Source organism: Seriola lalandi, unplaced genomic scaffold, assembly GCF_002814215.2.
Source record: "Seriola lalandi dorsalis isolate HSWRI2012SDOR001 ecotype SW California unplaced genomic scaffold, Sedor1 jcf7180002054972, whole genome shotgun sequence".
Lineage (NCBI taxonomy): Eukaryota > Metazoa > Chordata > Actinopteri > Carangiformes > Carangidae > Seriola > Seriola lalandi.
The window spans coordinates 6,504,046-6,525,173 of NW_019525660.1; positions in this window are offsets into that span (position 1 = coordinate 6,504,046).

Consider the following 21,128-nt stretch of genomic DNA (forward strand, 5'->3'; position numbering starts at 1 on the left):
TCATTTGTAAACTGATTTGTTCAGTTCAGCGTTCACTAAAATGCACAACACTGACCATATGAAAACTGCACACCCTCATTCTTTCACACACACACACACACACACACACACACACTCAAACTGTGCTTTAATATCCGGTCAAGTCAAGTCACAGCACTATCCACTTAGTAAGCTACATTTAACCAAATACTACATTGAAATTCTGTTCAAACGATGCTGAATTCCAACTTTAACAAAAGATACAGAGATTAGAAAAGTTTAATGGAGATAAAGTGTGCAAGAACTTGGTGTTACCTGTTAGCTGGTATGTACTTTACATGTACTTTACCTAAATATTCAAATTCTTATATTGTACCTTTTACTCCAATACATTTGTCTGACTGCTGTAGTAGGCCTACTTTGCAGATTCATATCTTACATAGAAATAATATGATCAGTTAATAAAATACAGAATAATGCAATGTTATAGATTAATTAATTTAACTCACCTGACCAGCATTAAAATGCTGCTGACATGCAAATAGTCATAATAATTCACCAATGTAACTACTGAATAAGGGTTTTGAATGCCTTTCCTTGGCATTGCTATTTTTACTTCAATAGAAGATCTGAATACTTCTCCCACCCTCAATATGCCATGCCAATGAGCCAACATCAATAACACAAAATCTTGGGACTGGCAAATCTGCATGTAATGTGGTAATTATGAATTTTATTAATTACACCTGTGCTTTTTGTGTCCTGACATGTCAAAATCTCTGCTGTCTGTGGGAGAAGAAGAACAACAGCAAAGGCAACAGCACAATAAGAGTAAAAATCAGATTTTCAATATCTTTATTTGGGCCAAGGTGGAAGAATATATTAAAAGACTGAAATAAAAGTGAGTAAAAATGTTGTGGTTATCAAGAGTAGTTGTTATCATTAGCTGCTCAATTACTTAATACATTAACAAATATTTAATCTACAGTCCACATGCTGAGGAAATCATTTGGATGAATATTAAAATGATCAAACAAAATTCAGAAATCCAAACAATCTTAAATCAAACAAGTAAAACTGAAAGCATTCCACCACAGACTTTCACTTGAACTTGGCCGATCTTCATATCTACATAGTACTGGTAAGTTTTAAAGTCTCAAACAACACGCAGCACATGAACACATGCTGGGTGAGTTTAGTTTGCTGCATACACAGATTAAGTATATTATATTTACCCACAGAGCCACAGATCAAGAGGTTATGAACAAAGTAAGTGCTACTTACTGCTCCTCTTTGAATATGACAGCTTAGCAGAAGAGGATGGCTGTGAAGACCAATGCAGGTCATTAGCTCGCTGAAATACCTTCAGCTTAATTTATTTCTGAAGTGATTATGACTGCACGATAGGCTAATTAGGAACTCTGCTTAACATTTTACAGATACTGTTTGTAAAGCATTAACTTCCACTGATTAAATACAGAATCCCTGATGTGTGCTTGCCTGTGTGTTTGACAGAAAACCTTGCCTTAGCTGCATGCAAATTCAAATGCAGCTTTTAGGTGTTTTATGAAATGATGAGAAGTCAAGTGTGTATGTCTCAATTACTGTGAAAAGATCCTCCCATTGTAGGTGGAGAGTGAGTGGGTGCACACAGGCACCAGTGAGAGCTTCTCCCGAGACAAAGTGATAGGCTGTCAAGTTGAAAACAGAAATATTCCATCTAACATTGACAAAAAGTATTTACGTCATGTTTGTTTTATCTTAGACTCATATTTGGTCTCTAACCTTTTCTGCTTAACCTGTTTGCTTACACTGATTTAATTTTGTCTATTTCTCCATCCCCCACATCCTCCATCTTTTCCCTCCATCCTCCTACTGTCCTTCACTTATCCGTTTTTTAAAAGTCATCTCAGGTTAGCTGGAATGTCACATCGCTCAAGTTTGCCCTCTGGGGCAGCCCCTGTTATTTTAAGGGGTCATGTACATTTATCCAAGCAATGAATAAAGAAGCACCCAGAGGCTGGAAAAAGAGGCCTGAGCAGACTCATGGCTGAAAGGAAAAAAAAAAAAAAAACATTTACTTTGGAGAAGTGGGATTAAACAAGGAGCCTTTTTAAAGATCAAAGGTCAAAGATGGCTTCCACCTGTCATTAGTTGGCCTTTGGCCTGGCTCGACGGACCTTGGTCTCTTGGCCATCCACCCAAGAAACTGGCTTATAGAGATTTTTCAATGAGAGGAAATCTGTCAGACTGCTTTCAGTAACCCATCCCAAATTCCAGTCTTTACGTGTGAGCAGGAATGTTTCCACTAGAAAAACCTCTGCAACAGCATCAAGAGCATCAGCACACACCAAAACACCACTGAAACTCATACTAATGAAATTCTTTTAGGGTCAGCAGTTCCTTAAGGTGGTGTCACAGCTACTCACTCGTAAGGGAAAATCTGAAGAGACAGCTTGAAAACAGTCAGTTCTGAATACATGCCATTTGAGTGGTTGTTTTCATCAGCATTTGGACCTGGTCAAATCATTTTGACAGAATCAATTGCAGAAAGTTTCATCATCTACAGTATGTAAACATTTTAATTAACTCAGATGTATACTCATGCATACTCTGAGAAAAGCAAGTAAGAGAAAGTGCAGCTTTTTGACCATTAGCTGTTGCCTGGAATGCTTGCAGTGGGTGTAGTGCTCATTAAGCAGTGATATAAAGCACAATCTCATAATGACTTAAGATCTGTTGTCTGGTAAGCACTAACAAAACGATTGATTCGTAAGCAGAGGAAGAGAGGAAGCCAAGAGGAAAGGGAGAAAATTATAATGAGAGTGTGAGAGAGGGAGGGAAGGAGGGAGAGGCATTTAGTTGGCAGACAGTTTCCTGATTCAGCCAGGCTGGAGAGCAGGGGTAGCTGTCTTCTTCCATGTACCTCATCTATCACTGCCTATTTCTAGGAGACTCACCCGTTTCCCCCACCACACACACAGATGGAAGGGAGTGAGAATTCAATCTTTCCTTGCCTCACAGTCATCTGCAGAAATGCATTTGTTCACCCTTCGCAGCAGGGCCCCAAAACCTGCCAATAATCGTCCACCAGGGCGGGAAAAAAAATCACTGCAGGTAACCGAGCTTTCTTCGTGTGATCTATTTCCAATCTGTAAAGTCCCACAGGTAGATTAGGGACAAGTAGAAATGGGCTTTACGGGGTAGAGGTGGTCTCTGACGCCAGGGATCCAGTGGCACTTGTAGAAAACACACATAGAGTATACCGCTCAGGACATATTCACATTCATCACAGGGGAATATTACTTTAAGGAAAATAATTAATATTTTTAAGAGTTTTTCTTAGTTATTCTTAGTCTAAACATATTCTTTTATTGAGTAAAAATATTTTAAAATATAGAGAGTGAGTACCTGTTAGACTGATGTGTATTTTCATAAATCGTATATGTAGTACAGGCTTAAAGGAAAAATCAGATTTTTTCATACACTAGGGGGCAGCATAAACAAGCTGTGAAAACAAAACTTACATTATTAGCACCTGATTTTGAAAACTTGCTAGCAAACAGTTGCCTATGTCCAAATCCAGCATAATGGAGCAAAATTTTACATTGATTTTTTGTGTTAGCATCAGTGGCTACTTGCTATGTCATCTTGAATTGGTCCCATAAAATTATTATTATTATTATTATTTTGACTTTCGATCTTTCAAAATGGTTCGGTCATTGGCCATTAACATGGTGACTTGGAGGCAGAACTCCACAACAAGCTGAAAATCACAAACATTTGAAATCTTATGGCTGTTTATATGGTTAACATTAGCAGAAAATTGCCAGTGTAGACATTCAGGAGCAAAATAGTGGAGCTTTTTCTGGGCAACTAAGGAATGTCAGTCCAATATATATGCATGCGGTGGGTTTTTAAAGCTTTTTCACAGAAAACAGCTGCCTGCTGCAGCTGAAAACAACACAATCAGTGCAGTGGGAGTGAACCAGAACAGTCAAGTGGCTGGAAAACCAAAACAATGAGCTGAAAGACACAAAAATGCTTCATAAAGCTGAGGGGAACTGCAATAAGTGTCTTAGGCTTCTTCACTATGACCGACCCCTTTTACAGACAAGTAACCATGTGATTTACTGTTAAGATGAAAATGTTGAGTGCAGCTACTTTAATGTAATTTATTTATTCTATTTATTGATGGATGCATCCCAGAAAACATTTGAGTGTTAATAGGACAATTTGCACCTGTGTTGAAAACCTGTGAAAGCATAGTGCCATAGGATGTTTAGTGATATGTTACTGATATTACTGAAAAGTTTCCAGAGCTGTTTAATAATACTTTCTCGCATGTCAAACTGTGTTTGAACTGATTTCTTACCGCTGGGATCAAAATGAAATTTGTAAAACTTCGGGCCCTCCTGAATGTACTTTATCTTCGTGACAATAAACTATTCTCATCTAGATTTCATTTTGTATTTCAAATTGTGCTGGTATTCATGAATCAATGTTTGCACAGGTTTCTAATGTTGGTGCAAGCTGTCACACCGACAACTGCTGCACGTGAAAATGTTGGACGACTTATTCAAAAGGGAAATCATCAGGTCTTAACTCCTTCCACGTTGAACATCTCCCAACATAAAGACAACCTTTTCACCAGGACTATCTGTGTCAGGTCAGAGCAAGGGGATGATGATCACAGCCGCGATTCCACCCTTTCAAACAAAACTATCTCCCTCTGGTGAATGCCAACGCAAGTTTGCTGACGTCCAGACTCTTCTCTTTCCTCTCTGTCTCTCGCCGCTCTTTCTTATTCATTTGCATAATCCCTGTGACACTCCGATTAATAACCGCTGTGTGATTTGCATATCTATGCCTGAAATTGAGGACAGACATTCACGCAGTAAATACAGTCCAGCAAAAAACAAACTGTCGAATGTGGTTTTCATGGGACAAGAGATCTCCAGGGAGAGGGATGAACGTGGAATATTTTTAGGTTAAATTGCACTCAAGCAACCATGCACACACACACACACACATATGCTTACAGGGTACTTTCTAACTCTTCTCCAATCCTTTTCTTAAACCCTTGGCCCCAGCCAAACACAGAAGGGCTGGGAAAGTGGAGACCTTACTAGTGCAGCAGTTCCTGTTACAAACAGTAGTTTAAGAAGATACAACCCTCCAAAAAATGGCCAAGGCAATGCTCTGGTTGAACCGTCCCCTGAACAGTGAAGGCAGATTAGGTGTCAGAGGCTTGTGTTTGCTTCAACAGTGCCCCCCAGTGGAGAAAAAGATTGTGTCTTCACAGTTTCTGCTTGATTGACAATCAGATCACTGCAGTTTGCAGATAATATCAACAAGTTGAATGTCCATTAAGATACTTCTCATGGGCATGTTAGATCACAACAGCATATAACAGGAGTGACATTTTTTTATAATGGTTACAAGGTAGAATACTTAAGTTTTCAATTTAAATATTTATCTTTGTCTGAACCGATTTAGTCACAAAAACAGGCAAACAAGCTCAAAACTGTATTCTCAAATGGAGCTTATTATTAGTATATTTTCTGTAAAACTAATATAAATCTTAAGTATTTCTTGGTATCTAAAAATTATCACAAATTTTCACAGATTTTCAATATAACAATACATTTCATGCAAGTATAATCATTACAGTTGTGATAATAATGATCCTGACTTATAAATAATTTAAATTTTCAGCTTCAGTGTTTAGGTTTTCAGGGATTTGTTTTGAGAACAGGTAACTTTTGCGATTTAGTTGACCATCATAAAGCTTGAGAGTAAAATTTCCTCTGCAGTGCAGGTCTAACTCATTTGTGTTGGGTGACTGAGTTGTACACACACCTTCGTATGCATACAAATCCTCGCTGCCTCTAGGAGACCAAAGGCTGGAAATGACAAGCCTGCAATGAGGTAATGACATTTCCTCCTGCGTAACTTGGCCAAAGGCGTCTCCCTCTCTCTCAGACAACGACAAGACGCTGATATCTGGCCAGTTCCAGTGACAAGCCCCGCTCTAATCGGCAGGTACAGCTTTCACTGCAGCTCAGGACCGAACCACAGAGTAGCAGCTAAATAATTGAACAGGTGCAATATGTTGAGGCAGGGTGGGGGAGGTTCGGTCGTGGGTGAGGGGGAAGAGAAGGACTCACCCAAAATATCTGCAGTGTCCTCTGTTTGGGGTAAAAGTCATCAAATGTTGGTTTGGGGAAAATGTCAATGTACTTGCCTCACATTTTTTGGTCCAGAAACACGCTCCCTTCCACTTGATTCCCCCAAAGGCACCAGCTGTCAGCAGCTGCTCTGTTCTTTCCTTTTTTTCTCACATTCGCCACTACACGGTCCCTTCATGCCACATTTTGGAAAAACTGTTGATTTATTATAATTTTTTTTTTTTGCTTTTTTTTCATATTTTTACTCTCAGGTTTTTTATCAAGTGTCCAGGTTGCCATGACAACAAATTGGGATGTCATGCTGGCATTTCACCCTTGTCTTGGCTCATGTGAACGACAACTTCACAGCCATACCAATTCCTGATTTCACGGAAAGGGTTTTCAGCGATGGGATGTGAGAGAGTAGGTGTGTGTGTGTGTGTGTGTGTGTGTGGGGCAGGTTGACTGACCTTGAGAGTCTGTCCGTGTGCAGGGTTTAGGGAGAGGGAGGGATGGATTCAGTAAGCAAGATGCTGTGAAGCAGGTATCTGGTCCCCCAGCCACACATGGCGAGTGCCACAGCCGCAGTCGGCTGAAACCGACGTGGCCTCTTTGTGAAGGCAAGGCACTGCCCTCTGACACAAACAGCAACACTCCAGTGTACAGCTACAGGTATCTCTGCGGACACAACGTTATTTAAAAGGCTCACATATGAAAGGGTTCAGGAAATTGAAAAAAGAACCAACAAAAGCTGAGATGGAGAAAATAATGAGACATTTCTACAGAAATAGCAGCTTACTGCACGAAAAATAATCAAAATAATTAGAATTACCACATCACAGTATGCCAGCAACAATTTATAATCTCATCTCATATTCTCCACTTCTATTCCTGAGTTACAGAGTTGAATAATGGACATAAAGTATAAAGTAATGGATAAAGTGTTATCATGACATCACAGGGAAGTTGACCTTTGACTGTTTGGATATAAAATGTCATTACTTCATCATTTTATCCTATTGACATTTTTGTGAAGTTTTGTCATAATGAGTGAGAGAGTCACTGTAAAAAGAGAAAGTGCATTCACTGCAGGTGACTCTCATCTTATCATCATCATCATCATCATCATCATCATCATCATCATCATCATCATCATGTTTCCTAATGAACTTCAAACTTGTCTAAAACTTTCAAAATAAAACATCAAACCAGCTAGTTATTACATTATTAATACATTATTTTAAGATTTGTTTTGGAGTCTAATAGATTTTCAAGCTATATAGTGGAGCATTTTGACATATATTGACAGATATATCAACCCTATCTTGTCTTCAAATAAAATGTATACTAATATACTGTATGTTCTCAAATATTTTCTGATGTGAAACATAACTGCTGCCTGGATTATATTCACTGGCAGAGGGTGGTCGTAGTGGATGAACATGTCCTGTCTTGTGCTTCATGTCACTGTTGTCATTTATTATTATACCATTGGCTCCTACAGGTTATAAAGTTAAAACAGGTGTTGGAAAAAGGAAAATCGCTATGAGTGACCAAACATAACCATAAAAACTGCCAATGTTCATCAAGGTTTAGTTGCTACAAGAATGGGTATTGTAGAGAAAACAACAGAAACACACCAGTGAGCTTTTTACAGGGAGGAACAATATGAAATTATTTTGGAGTTTGCAGAAACATTCAGTAAAAACCTTTCCTCATTGTACTGATAAAAAACATGTTTTCCTGTTGCAGAGTAGGAGACAGGCTTGATCATTCCATTTATTTTCCAAGTATTACTAATCGCAAATAACATCAGACTTAGACTTTTGTAATGGGAACTAAAGTTTTGGGGGACATAGTTGTACTAGTTGCAATGAGATCTAGAATTACACATCCAGCATCCATAAATTTTCACTGGGACTCCTTAAAAAAATAAAACAAATCTGTATCAAAGTCTTCTGTGGCATCACTCACTCCCAAACGTTTGACTGTGTCAATCAATCAAATTGGGCGTTATGGCAGTATAATGTGTGTTTTCTCTCAAGAATGCCCGTCAAAGGAGGCATTGTGGTGGAAACCTCCTCTGGACCCACAAAGGTGTCACAGTAAGCAGGGGTTGTCAGAGGCTTGTCACTGCTGGGTGGTTTGAAAGCATGAAAAATACCCTCTCTGGGGATGGAAGGAGGACGAGTGGTGCGGAGAGAGCGAGTGTGTCGTTGTATATGTGTGTGCGCCTTAACTCACTTTAAGCCTGTTGCATCAACCCTTGTCAATCCTCCAGACAATAGGTCTCCATCCACACGCCCGATGGTTTTCACCTTCAGGGGTGACAGCTATATTATTCAGCTTGACAAGCCGTGCCACAGGGAGATCAAAATCTTTGCCTAATTGAATGCTGACACTTTAGGTTCACTCACACTCAGAGCTATATGCAGACTGATTATTTGACTGAATGGGATTATTATTGGGTGAAGATTCCATCAAAAAGTAATTCTGGCAGACTCAGGGTTCAGATTCAACGTGGCTTATATCTGACAGGAAAGCAACTTTGACACAGCTGACAGCCAGGTCTTAAAGGTAATATCCACCTCGCAGGAGACTTGGTATGGGCCCAGTCTTGGACTTTTTAAAGTCGCGTTAGGCAGATTCACATTTTTGGCAGCACAAAGTGACACTGACTGATGATCATTTCTATTTTTTGAACATTTGAAAGACTTAATCACACAGAAAATCATGCAATATTATGTTAGCAAACTGTCTTCTGCCCCAACGACCGAAAGATCTTTTTGCAGTTGATTTGGCAAAATAGGTTCAGCGAGTGGTGCGAACTCCAGCTTGGAGACAGGTTTGGATACTGATGTTAAAAGATTCTCTTCAAAGATTCTTGATATTTTCAACCAACATTCCTAATTTTTGTTACTGTTACTTAGTGTCTGTGTTTGCCAGTGCTTTTGCTGTCAAAAACACACTTAAGGGCAAACTGTTTTGTTAGTTAATAGAATTTGTTTGCCTGTGTCATTGGATGTGCTGCTGTGTTTACTGCTCGGGTCTGCACACTTGCACACTGCAATAGCTCCACCAGCAAAATCCGATATATCTAACTTGTATTTACTGCTTGAAAGCAGATGTGAACAGAGGTTCCCATTTGGCAATTTCATGTTTACAAAACAATATAACAATATGACTGAATCAGAGTCCCAGGCAGTCTTGCTAATCCAACTTCAAATAACATTTCTAATATCACAGTATGTATACATTTAAGACAGTGTGTAGAGGCATCTGTGTGTCAGTGAGTCAGGGTGTGATGCTCTTGCCTGTTGCAGTTCCACTTTGTGATTTATGATGATGTGTTTTGGCTTCAATTTTTTTTCTTTTTTTTTTTTGCCTTTTGCAGCTTTAATTTGAATCAATTATTTGTTATCAAAAACAGCCTCTCTAAGACTGCTCCCCTGACAGCAACTAGAGCCCTGGCTTTTTGGCCCATATAAAATGTTTAAACCTACTCTCAAACTACTTTCCTAACACAGGTACACTTCCAGTTTTGAGCCATAAAATCGGCCTGTCACAGTATCCTCAAATTCAATTTATTACAGAGAAACCTACTACAAAAAGTGACAGCTAATAGCACAGTGACATTGCATATCCTTATATGTCATCTTTATGCAATGCAAGCAAGATGGTGCCATGTATATATAGATGCAGCTTCATCTGGGTAGTGAGGCTTGTTCATTTTTATAAATCCAGACTGGACAACTCAAGCGCTGCCCAAGTCAATAATTCAAATGTAGATTCTATTAAATGTTAAACAGAAATTTTGAAAATCTGGACTTCAAAAAGGCTGAAAACAATGTGGCTACATGAACAGACTAAAGAGGCAAAACAAATGAAAACAAAATCAGTTATAACATATATAAAGGAATAATTATCGCATACCAAATGACTATCATCTACAAAAGAAACCATCCTCCTTGAGCCAAGCATGTGCTATTTTGGTGTGCTTCTTTTTCCGTGTCAGTTTTAATAAGAGGCCAGTGGAATAGATAATGCTTCTCAGGGGTCTCAGGGGGTCGGCTTGGCTCCTGTTAGAATTCATTTAGTCAGATAGCCTCTGTGGATTATCCCTGTTTTCAGAGGCCTGCATTTCTGACAGGTCATTATTGTACATCACACTGGGACCTACTGCAGAGAGCACCACGTAGCGAGCCCCGCCATGCATCCGCAGCTCTGCACAGCAGCGTCTCTGTACACACACACACACACGCACTATCAAACACATGCCAGACAGGGGGTAAGAAATACCCGCTCGTCTGATGTGCCAGTAGTTCACTGGTGGACATGATAGATCTGCTGCCCCGGCTCTCCATGATCATTACTGCTGCTTTACAGACCCAGGGCCAAGGAGAGGACTCACACTCACATGTAGAAGCTGCGAGCAATGAGCAGAATGCTTGATGGATGGACCCAAAGACTGCCTTTAAATAATGGGAAACCCTGTATCAATATCAAAGGAGGAAGAAGGTGGGGGCAGAGGTTGACATCTCTGTCTTTCACACATATGCTCACACACACAAACACACACACACACGCACACACACACACACACACACACACACACACACACACACAGACACACACACACACACACACACACACACACACAAATAGGCACTGCCGGTACCAGGACTGAGTGAAAGATAAGCAGTTACGTACTGCTAACTATTTTACCCTTAACAACAGGATTGTACAATGTTTTCCATAGATCGTTCTGCTGGTCAGTGCTGTGTAACAAGATAGTGTGCATCCCACTTTGTGGCAGCGCTGGCATGAGAACACGAGCTCACTGTAAATGAAACTTAACAATAGCCTTTCCATTGGGAGAGAAGTTTTTAAGTTGCACATAACAGTTTTTTTTTGACATATTTGTGGAAACAGCCTCTGAGTGGCTGTTTCCTTTCGCAGCTCTCCTGACATGTGAAAGCTGTTGCTGAGAGCAGACATGCTGTCAGCTACTGACTACAGAGTGTCACACTGTATCGCTTACAAACGTTTATAGCAGAAATTTCTTCCACTTTTTAACAAGCTAGTTAGCCGTCTCTCTTTCTTTCGCTGAAGTGATATTATCAACTGTTGTTAGGATTTGCACTAATTCACTAAATTCATGTGCCCTGGAATACACCACGCTATGGGATGTTATCACAGAAATAATGGTAGAGGTCAGGTGCCGGTGACAGTTCATGTTAGCAATTCAAATGCATATACAGCACTCTACTCATACAAACTCATATGATCAGACCGTTTGCTTTCTGCCATGAGCACAAAAAGACAAGAAAAAAGGTGCAAAAAGGAGACGGATGTGATACTGCAGATGCACCTATTCTGTCTGTCCAAATCTTTCACCATAAAAGGTTGAGTTTATGACCATGAGTATGAATAGGATAATACTTAAGGAGAAGTGTGTTAAAGTATATAGTTATAGTATATGTAAGTATATAAGCCTCTTCTTCTTTCTCCACACATAGATTAGATTAGATTAGATTAGATTATCTCCTAATAAATTACTTTAATAGAGATTAAAGGTTAAGCACTGTCCAGAAATGTATTTAGGAGTCTTACATAAAATAAAATGACTTTAGATAATCTTTAGATGCTCTTTAGATAAATAAATTACACCAGAGAAGCATCTGAATTTCTAATTCCTTCTAAGATGAATGAAAATATTTGATGATCCATTTAGCATCTAGAAACATGAAAAGTAGTAAGTAAGTTCCTGTGATAAGGTTTTCATGAATTTGAGAAAAGGCAAAATGCGTGTTTACGTTTCAGCAAAAGTAAATCGCAATTAGCCTCGGAGAGTCGGTCAAGAGAGGCTCACAATTCAGCCAGACTCCACTTGACCTCTCATAAAAGCCAATGATTGAGGCTTCGACAAAGACCTGACCTAGCTGTCTGACAGCTGAGTGGCAGACAGATTTTACTGGAAAGTATGCTTTATCTGCCCAAACCGAGACAGGCTCAAGAACAACAGCAGACAGCTCATCGCATCCCTGAAGTCATGTGCGACTGGTCCTCACCACACAGTGTCATGCTTTGCTGGCCATAGCTTCTAAATAATAAAACAGCAAGGACTAGGATTTATGTGAAAGCTCAATGAGAGTACGTATACGTGAGGCCTTTCAATCTGCCCTAGTAGTATTAACAAATGACTGACTCCCATTAAGGAGCATTAGAAAAGAATTTCCAGAGCCGCACACAGCTAATATTCACAGCTAATTAGTGAGTGTTGGCTGACTGTCTATCAAAACCGTGACAATAGAGCAGAATTACAGAGAGCTGCCATGGGAATGACTGGGTATCTAGACGGGATTAATGTAAACAAGTGAGAAATTGTTGATGATGAGGTTCCTGGCTGCCGGGGGACCATCCCCTGTCAGCGCAGTGCAGAGAATTAAGCAGTGAGAAACTACATTGTCCCATTGCAAATTGCGTCACTGAGTGAACATCCAGGAAGGAGGTGCCTGTTGAATTTTGAAATGAGTCCACACAGTCAACCAGAGAGACTTGTTCTGCAAGGTCACTGTTTCTGACCCTTTCTGGTAATTATTCTTGATACAAGGATTAATATCTAATTCAAGACGTAGGTCTGGATGACTCTTTTGTTATTAACTTTGCTACAGTGGGGAAACCTTTCAGGATTATTTCAATTCAAAAGTGATTACAATTTCAGAAGTGATTACTTTTGACCCAGCAGCTGATTGCAAACTGTGCTGGTAGGTTTACTCACCACATTGATTTCCTTGCCAATATTGAGGGTAGAGCTCCCAAGACATATCACCCTGCTCTCTCTGCTATACTCTCTGTAAATCTTATTAGAGATGGAAGCTGATGGAAGCTGATGGAAGCTGCTTCCCTGCACGATACTGAGAAGAGCACAAGGTTGAAAGAGGAGACAAGTTTGACTGAAGTTTAAAAGATGTAGTCTTCAACTTAGTTCTGCCAAAAGATGTCAATACCTCTCTACACCATGACTGTAAACAAGTATGACACTTTTTTACTTTTTCTTTACTTTCTCTGTCCAATTATGGCTTAGTGAGCTTCACTCACTAACTACTGCAATGAAGGAGATCATGACAATATTCTAATGTTACTTTAACTGTAAATTTGGTTCTGTTCTCTTCTCCAGTATGCACTTTTTTGAAGTCGACTATAATTGTAAAGAGCTGCCTAAAGACTGTAAAAATATTTCTTCTGACAAGTTTCATACTGCAACTGCTGATTTAGGTGGTTTATATTCCTCAGACATGGAACTGTCTGCTACCTTGAGCAGTTCTATATTCACTCCTTTCCAAGTTTCTCTCCCTTGTCCCACTTTATGTTTAACAAATAATATTGACATCTCCATCCATACCCACGCTGGGTCACAGGGGCACCAGAGTCTATCATCATTTGCCTGGTGGAAGGAAGAGAAAAACCCTGCACAATTTGCCAGTCCATCTCAGGCTAAATACAAAGACAGATGCATTCCCACCTACAGTATGGCCAATTTAGATGTCTCTTTTCTTTCTGATGTCAAACAAACATGCTTAACACAGAGAAATGCCCCAAAAGTGCTGGTCACAAATGGACTTGTTATGAGACATCGGTGCTGACCACTGAGACCTTGCAAAAAAAATATTCACATTTTTATCCATGCATGCGCTTTAGCTGAGCTAGAATGTAGAGCCATTTCTCCAACTACAGTACATTTTCTGAGTTAGCTGTCTGGCTAGCTGCAAAACTCTGCTAGGGTGCTGGTTAATTAGCAAAAGAATATGCAACCATATATACTTTGTGTTGTGAAAGGTCAGAGTGATTAACACAATGGGAATTATCAAAAAACTGCAAAGACCTTTTTAGCCTCTTTAAGCTTTTAACTGTTTTTGTTATAAGGCCTGCATGAACCTACTGTACGCAGATTTCCCAGTACAAAATAACAAAGGAATAGACACTACTAGGGGAATATACACTACTAGGGGAACATACTATAGGGTGGAGCATCTAGCAGGTCAGGACCCAGAAGTTATTTTCTCAAGAGCTGGTGCGAAGCAGAGATAATAAGTGAATATTGGACTTAAATTTGTAAAGTGGCCCCTGAAACACAACTGCAAATGAATGCTAATGTCGCTCCATGTCTGCTGGATGTGTAAGTAGGCGACTGTTTGCAAACACCATAAAAACTTTACAAGCCGCTGATATGTGGTGGCTGTAGTGTGTGCCAGCTTCCTTGGTTGTTTTTCTGCAGCTGTAACAGTAAATCCCACTTACTGTAGACCACGTCACAGCACTCCTACATATCCTTTGCTATACACACTACTTTAATAATTTGCTTGTACTGCAACTACAATCCCCAAACAAGCCAAGGACAGGGTGCAAAATGTGCTAGACATACACACATGCACACAAACCAACTGCTGAGTCAGGTCCCTGTTGGGTGTTAGCAAATGATACCAGCTCATGGTAGATGGATCGCCAGGCGGTGCCTCACTTCAGAGGCGAAGGCCAGCTTGGCCATATTAAAAGCACAACAGAGTCACCATAGCACTCTTTGGCATGCTGCTCGGCCTCTGTGCGTTCGTCACATAGAGTCACCCGGGGAATACTTTCTACCTCTACTGATCACCGGCCTGCACCTCCTGGCCCTGAGAAATCAACATCCAGGATTTATAGATTTACCTTAGATTGGCTGTCCCACATTTGTACCCCCATAAATACTTTTACAGCTTTGCTAATGCCACTGTTGGGAATAAACAAGGTTACGGCGGACAAGATGAGGCTGAGATTTAGTTGGCATCTCGGACAGCACAGGGCAGAGCAATGAGAAAGGAGGTGTAATGTCAGAAAAGGGAGGAAGCAACTCGCATTGGGGATGAGCACTTTATAGCAAGGCAGGCTGTACTTTTACATACCGATACAGGCTTTACAGGGCTGTGCAGTAACTGACAAAGATCTTGTGCTCTCACTAACTTCAGAAGAGAGTTGTCTTATTTGAAAAACCTTAGGCTAAACGAGAGCTCAACTACTTTCTTTTTCTATCATTCCATATGTACTTAATATACTCCATCCATAAGGTTCCAAACATTACATTAAATATGTAATTAAGATTAATAAATAAACTTCTTGGTTTAAATAAAACTGATGACCTTGGTCACATTTCTTATCAAAGACATTATACATTAATTATTCAAGCACATTACTTCACTTCAGTTTTAAATGCTACTCATTTGGACAACTTCATGAAACTTGCAAGGTTTAAAAGCATGAAAAATACATGGTCAAGCCATCACTCTCTTCATAATGAATAAGCATACCTTAGAATTGACACATTTGCTCTCAGAAAGAGTTCTAAGGCCGACAACCATATATACAGCCTGGAGTTGACTAAGCACTGCGTGTCCTCTCACTATTTGCTCCTTCAAAGTCAGCAAAAGCTCACAGTTAAGTTTGGTCCAGACAGGAAAAAAATTCAATGAGGGACATTAATTGTTTATACTGGCTTCAGTTCAAACACAGGTCAACTCATCATTGTTTCAGAAGAGCTCATGTATATACAATCATCTAATTTGTCTTGACAGACATTTTCTTTTCTTTGCTGAGATTTAATTTAGTCTCTTTGGCACATAAACTTGATGAATTGCATGAATGGTATGCATGGTACAATTGCAACAGCATTTCTTACAGTAGGTGTAAGTATATCACTGACAGTCTGTCAGTTACCTCAGATGAACTGTGCCAGTGAGTCTTGAATTTTGGTCAGATTCTGGTGATCTGTGACTCACACACTGATGAATGCAGTGAATACAACACTGCCTCTCAGTGACCTCTTTGGCTGCGGTCATTATTAATCTGTAGGAAACCACCCACCTTCAGGACATGTATTCATCATTTAAAGGTGAACATTTACAACAGCTTTCTGTTTATTGATGTTAGTGTGTGGCTGCAGGCCCACAGGGTCAAGGGGATTTAAAGCATTCCAAGAAAATGCACCTTGATTACTTAACAGCCAACAGTGTGCAGAAGGTGGCATCTACCCAAGGCTGTATTTTTTTTATTTTTTATCATCTACTGTGCTGATTGTTCTCCTGTCATGAAATGTTGAGACCGTGGTGATTAACTTTTCTATTGATGAGCGCTAGATGAGAAAATTGGTTCAACTCTCCCATGTATATTCTAAATATGAAACTACAGCCAGTAGCCTGTTAGCTTAGCTTTGTGTAAATGGTGATTAAAGACCAAGCAGCAACCTCAGGGGCTGCAAAATAAAGACAAAACGGAAGTGCAGTTCCTAAAAAACGGCCACTTGAGGCTGGCTCCAAAAACCAGTCAATCCCCATAGACTCCCATGTTAAAATGACCAGCTTTACAGCAGAAATAAACATGTCTACAGTCTGGTACATACGCGCCACCTCTTTGCCCATTTTTGGATTAGCTGTAGGTCAGGTACTGCCAATATGGCGACGGCGGCCAGCCCACTCAAGCTTCAAAACTGCTCTTCAGAAACCTATGGGTGATGTCACTGAGGCTAAGTCCATCTAGTCTATGCTAGAGTCAGGAGAAACTATCTGTCTCTGTCCAAAAGTAACAAAATGTGCCTAACAGTATGTCTGAAGTTCACTGATCAACATGTCATTACCGAATTTGTTTATTCTGCTATGTGTCTTTTTCACAGTTGAGTTTTGTATAGATTATATGATAAGGAAGGGACAATAAATGAGCGACATCTAAATCTAAATTCCATACTAACACAAGCAGTTTCAAACTCGCTGCAGGTTGGTAGTGTTCATTTATTTACTGTACTCACCACTGGGGTTACATGAAGACAGCAGGAACGAAGGCTGTGGGGGAGGAGGCAGATGGTAAATTGAGGATTATTACATCCTGTGCTGAAAAAAGGAAGATGCACAGAATAGATGGCATATGCACAATCGAACAAGGAGACAAGATGGAAAGCTTACAGCTATAGGAAAACCATAAATCTTGAATTTGAGCTACACGCTGTAGGTGTTAGTTTTGGTAGTGCCATGCCATCAGCCAAAAGAAAGGCCTTCTCAACGTGTGCATCCCTGCTGTTCTTTTAGCTTGAGTTTTTTTAGATTTAGAGATTTAAAACAAGATAACATGGTGATGTTATTTTCTCTAGATTGGAGCCAAGAACCCAGGGGACAAAATCTCCATCTTAACACAGTGGTCTTAATGTGGTCATTCTTTGTACAGTCAATCTATTAATCTTTGTCAGTAATAAAATGCCAAGGGGCAAATGATTTTGGATTTTTGGGCACAGGAGAAGGAAGGGTTGCCAAAAAAGAAAACACTGCTTGTGGTGAAAATGGTGCCAAACTTGAAAAAATATATTGCATCTCCGTTTGACTGCACTGCTCACCTTTTAATTGGTTAAATACATTTGATTGCTATTAAACAAAACTGGACAAAGCAGCTCCAGCTCATCACTCACTGCAAGTGAACAGCAACAATACACTGACATTCAGAAAGACTGTGTATTTTTTAAACCAAGGCTTTGAAAGATGTTTCCATTAAAATGTCAGCCCAGATTATGCAACTGTGGTGTTTTAGTTTTCCATCTTTAATTCAGAAGCAAGGAGCATTTGATTTTGCCCTTATTGGGCTTATCAACAAGACTGACAATTTTTTTGTTCTGTTTTTTGTTTTGTTTTTTATTCATTTTCAACCTCCGGAGTGGCGTGCCTCCTTTAAAAAATGACTGTACCATTACAGTCCAAGTGGTAGCTGCATCTTACTGGTTTGCTCTTAACTTAAAATAATGTTCTTGGCTTGGGCTCAGTCGCAAATGGCAAAATATACAGTGGTGTCATGCAGTATATCTTACTGAGAAATAATTATCACCTGATATGTAATAGGTTAGTATGTGATGGATATTTCAGTGGTGATAAAATTTCCACAGTAGAGAACAGTTGGTTTTAATGGCCTTTTTCAAATTCAAATCGATTTCTATCTGACAAATTAAGCCCATTAAACTGCATGTTAAAACAGGGATTGAGAAAAATACATTCATTAGTTGCTTGTATGTGTTTTTGGCACACAGTAACTGAAATTACCGTTTTGTTTCAAATCTTCTGTCTGTGCCAAATTACATACAAATGTGAACTGAAAGCATTTTTGATAAATAATATGAATATCTCTGAGGTAAAATTACACCTCAATAAGCCTTTTAAAACACTGGTTTCATACTGTATGTCATCTAGTAAAACAAACACAAGCAGAAGTTTGGATGAATCAGACATTTTTTTTTACATCAACTAAATTTTGCATCACAGTCCAACATGCAGTAAAAAAGTAATTAAACGCTAATTTGATCTGAGCAAGCAACAAATGATGCTAAAACTTTTGGTCTACATTCAATAAAATGCTCTTGCTGAACAGCACCATTGGTTAAAATAGTTTTAAACCATTTTTTTTTTTACTTTTGCTTTGGCTAGTTGACCTCACACACGACCAGGAGCAGGACATTCATAAAGTGATAGTGTTAGTCAATAATTCCCCAACAGACTGAGAAAAGGACATCATTTATGATGAACTGAGACCCAGCTAGCACAAAACTGAGACTCTTAAGGCATTGAAATTAAACATTGCATTAATTCAAGCAGAGCACTGAAGTCGCACTGAAATTATCTGATTGGCATCAACTGTTTCATTCATGATTTATAGTCACTGATTCATTCACAGCTGACTCATAACGTCCAATTATATTCATGCAGGTGTGAAGTGAAGCCATCACAGCGTGCCAATTGTATTACTCCACTGATAGGCCAACGCTCCCTCTACCACTCCAGCCTCATACTTCAATTTATTTAATTTAACAAAAAGTTAAGGCTCATGTATTTATCTGTAAAGCAGTCATCGTCGTTGCTTGGATTTTTTCAGAGCTCCCTCAAAGAGAACAGCCTTCATCTCCATTTCTACCTGCATGACCATTGCTTTAAATGGTCAATTTGTTGACATCTCTCTCATTGAACATTTGTCCCTGATTCAACGTAAAACCACCGCTTTACCAGCACAGCTAAACCCAAAGCAACACAGCAAGCAGGATCATGGTAGCTCTGTGTGCAGTGGCATGGGGAATAGACTGACTGACTGACTGACTGACTGACTGACAGAGTTTCAGTAAAACAGAAGGTGGCATTGCACCAGGCCAAACAAAACCTTGGCAATACTGCACAGAAGCCCACAGACAATTTCAGATATCGGTGTTGTCACCAGAGGTGTCTGGAGATACTTTTTAGCCTGAGGCATGTTGATGTTGCCTTGAGTTTTAACAAGATAATGCAGTGCAAATGAATGTTGATCCATACAGAGTGACCAGAAAAACAGGCCACATGTGCTCTCGTCCTGCAACACTTAATGTCCAACACTGTGTACATATACCCAGCAATCCACAGGTTCCATCCAGCAAACAGACTGCACACCTGGTTGAACCCAAAATGAGAAACATATTATCATGATTTTACTTCTGGGTAACTGCAGTATTACATAGAGATGGAGCCTGTGCAGAGGGAAGGGAGATCATACATCTTTATCTGCGTCCACTTACAAAAGGTTATCTTTCATATTGCTCAAATGTTACCTGATAAATGTCCTGGTAACTCTCAATATTTCCACTGCGGGTGGCACATTTGTCATCGTTGAGATGGCGGGCAGAGTAGGGCACAGATGGGAACTCCTCCCTCACACTGGCGTTGACGTATGAGCTGTAGGTCGAAGCAGACGAGCACATGTGATTAATAACCCCCATGTGCCTGGATCTTAACCAGACAGAGGCTGGACTCATGAGCAGGGCTGGGACCTAATGAGCTAACAACCGATTTCACAGCAAAGTTACACAAACATAGAATCTGGAGGATTACAATGGATTTCACACTTCACAGGAAACAACCTGGAACGTTTCCCTATATCAGTCTGCCTGTTTCTATAAACCTGTACAGTAAATCAATGGATTAAAGTTGCATGTAAACAGCTTCATAAAAAGGTTAATGATGACGTTTATGATTACAAAATACACAGTGGCACACTTAGTGCTTAAATTGCAATTAAAGGAAGCTTAAATAATTGTTTAATTATGGAGATTTTCCCCTCTGGAGGATACTGAGGTCAATCACATCCCATTAGCCTGTCATTGCTTCATCTGCAGATTACAGCCCCTATCAAATCAACTGGTGGCTACATTAGAGGGTGGATGTGATGAAACAGGACTACATGTGCATGTTCATGTTCATGATCACACAATTCCATATTTCTGATTCATGATTGGTTAGTGGCAGCAGTGTATGGAATTAAGTTTTGCACTGAAAGATCTGCATTACAGAGGAGAGAGGAGGTGTGCACAGAAAACAAGCAAACAGTTGGTTGCTTATTCAAATCATTTACAAGTTTTTATAGTGCAACATGCCTTTTTCAAAACTAAACTTCACTTTTGCATTCTGTGAAATCTGAACATAAGAAACGAGGCAGCATGACAAGACTTGTGACAATGTTCTTGCTTATCAATTAATGAAATAGCCTGTGGTGTCATGGCTGCTTCCTGACATATTTCATCGCAGTAACATGATTTACATAGTGTTCTGAAAGGGTTCAGTCAGTTAGTTTAGTTTAGTGGTTCAGAGAAGCTTGAGACAGACTGATGCATAATGAGATGATGAACTGAGATAAAATAAAGGGTAAGACATCCAATTTGTGAAATCTGGAGCTTTGACTTTGACATTCAACAAAAAAGTTTGTCAAAATCAAAATTTTCTACAAAACTTTAAGCTCCAGAATTTACATATGAAATTTCCAATCCAATAATATTACATTGTAAATTTGAAAATTCCTATTTTGTCTCTTAAATATACATTTTAGATTTTTTTTTTCTCCTAAATTTGAATTTGTACCAATACAAATGGATTTGCAAACAGTAAAATGAAGCTGCAAAGC